The 2,500-nt window shown below is 48.5% G+C and overlaps 1 pseudogene; it reads right to left on the bottom strand.

The window, feature by feature from the left end:
- LOC143306998 (large subunit ribosomal RNA) overlaps positions 1-2,500 on the bottom strand; it is a 7,588-nt pseudogene that overhangs the window by 2,738 nt on the left and 2,350 nt on the right.

The following is a 2,500-nucleotide window of genomic DNA, read 5'->3' as shown; positions in this document are numbered from 1 at the left end:
CGTAAATGACTTATTTGCGTTTATAAATAAGCCACACTTTGCTAGGAATTCAGACGCGGTGTTGATCATGATCTGCAGGCCGTTCGGTGTTGTAGCGAAAAACATCATATCGTCGGCGAAAATTAAGGCGTTATAATAAATATTGTCTATTGAGACGCCTATTTCAGGTGGAATACGCCGTAAAAGCCTGTCGATTATTATATTAAATAAGATGGGAGACAGGGGGTCGCCCTGTCTAACACCGCAAGTTGGATGTATTTCGTCTGATTCCCAGCCATTGCTCGTTAGTATGGTTGAGCTTCTCTTATAGGTGTCCATTATGTACTCCACCATAGGGCTAGGAACACCCTTAATGAGGAGTGAGTCTCGAATTGTGTTGTGTGAGACTGAATCAAATGCCTTTGCAATGTCGATTGACGCCATATATAGTGGTTTGAAGAATTGTCGATGGTAGCGAAGAATCATGTCTAGGTCGAATGTGTTCGAAGCACATCCATCGGTCGGTAGGAAAGCCTTTTGTCTCTTATCCAGTTCGATGGTTTTCAGCAAACGCGTCGCCAGCACTTTATGGAAGGTCCTTGTTAGGACCGATTGAACTGTTATGGGCCTGTAATCTTCTGGGTTTTGAGCACCGTCCTTTTTTGGTATAAGCGTTGTTTTTGCTTGGAGCAGGTGCCTCGGCAATTTCCCACAAAGCAAGAATAAGTTAATAATTCTTACTAAGATAGGCGGTGGGATTGCTCTTAATTGCCGTGATGAAAGTCCGTCTGGGCCCGGACTGGTGTTTAATTCCGGAAAGGATTGTTTGATTTCCTCAATAGTTACAGGCCACCATAGGTGGTTGATTACTGGCTGCTTACTCTCACTTTCAGGGGATGTATTATTCCCGTTAGTCATAGTGGTACGCCAGAATTGAGTCATTTCCTGCTTGGCAGGTGGAGTTGCCTCTGTTTTTCCCTTAAGAATAATTCTTAGGCATTTGCAGGGATTCTTTCGCCAGGCTCTTTGCGTTTTAGCGTACTCGACGCGTCTGGCTTGCCTTTTAGTAGTTTTGCGTTCTGGCGTACTGTGTGAGACTTTAGTTTGCTGCTTTGGCTTTAGCGGAAGAATGTGGAGCAAATACAGTTCCAATTCTTCATGTATCTTTTCTTTGGACCAGATGGATATGTTCTCACAGATTCTCCCTAGACGATCCACCTGGAATTGATTGCCACTTAGTGGCTTGAGTTGCCTAAACAGGTCCTCAATAGAGGCCAGTAGGTCATTTTGTGTAGGTGACTCAGGTTGGATGGTCACCGGTGTGTTTACCAGTGTACTTTCTTCCGTCAATTCCTGGATTAGTTGGAGCACACGTTCCTTGTGCCTTAAAGATTTTCTTTGGCCTTTGATGGATTCAAGTGATCTATTCTTGAAGAATGGCATTAATGCTTGATTTATAAATCTAACTCCATCAAAAACTAACTGCGCCTCCTGCCGTGCCAGGATGGCCAGTTCTTCTGCACTCCACGGTGCCTTTTTGTGGTCGATTGTCTCGACTTGCCGTTGGTCATGCCAATTTTTGTGAGCTCGTTGCTCATGCACACCTCGCCCTCTCGAGGTTGTGAAAGACCGTCCGCATTCCGGATTTCTACAGAGGTAGATGTCGCTTGGTCCAGCTTCCTCGGTCCGAGTCGGGCCGGTAGAGCCTGTGGGCCCTCCGGTTATAATAGAAGAATTGATTTCATCCGAGGCTTGACTACTTATAATTGGGCCGACAAAATACGGCCGAGCGGGCTGGCAACCCTACAAGGCCGGTGTTTCGCAGGGGCAGCTCTTAGCTTCTCCCAACCCTCCATAAAGAAAGGAAGAGATACTGGTGGTGGGAACCATCGAAAAGGTGGCTGCTTGCTTAACTATGGCTCGTAGGACTGATCTCGGATACTAGGGCAAAGCCCCGACACCTCAAACGACCGCCTACGGGGGCCTGCATCGAGAAAGGGAGACCCAATCTCCTAAGACCTTGCGCGAAATTAGTCAACAGCCAGCGGCTGTTAAGAGAGTCATAGTTACTCCCGCCTTAAGAGAGTCATAGTTACTCCCGCCGTTTACCCGCGCTTTTTTGAATTTCTTCACGTTGACATTCAGAGCACTGGGCAGAAATCACATTGCGTCATCACCCGTGAGGGCCATCGCAATGCTTTGTTTTAATTAGACAGTCGGATTCCCCTAGTCCGTGCCAGTTCTGAGCTAAGCGTTGAATGGCGGCCGAAGAAGCGACCACGACGGCGTTAACCGCCACGGAAGCCTCGCAGCAAGGAAGATCCGCGGGAGGCCAAGGCACGGGACCGAGCTCGGATCCCGGGACGCGACCGAAGTCGCCAACCGTTCACCTCGCCCAGGCCCGGCACGTCAGCCAGACCCGCTTCCCGACCAAGCCCGACACGCCCCGCTCCTCAGAGCCAATCCTTATTCCGAAGTTACGGATCCAATTTGCCGACTTCCCTTACCTACATTAATCTAT

Source organism: Osmia lignaria, unplaced genomic scaffold, assembly GCF_051020975.1.
Source record: "Osmia lignaria lignaria isolate PbOS001 unplaced genomic scaffold, iyOsmLign1 scaffold0042, whole genome shotgun sequence".
Classification (NCBI taxonomy): domain Eukaryota; kingdom Metazoa; phylum Arthropoda; class Insecta; order Hymenoptera; family Megachilidae; genus Osmia; species Osmia lignaria.
This window is presented reverse-complemented; position numbering and strand designations above follow the sequence as displayed.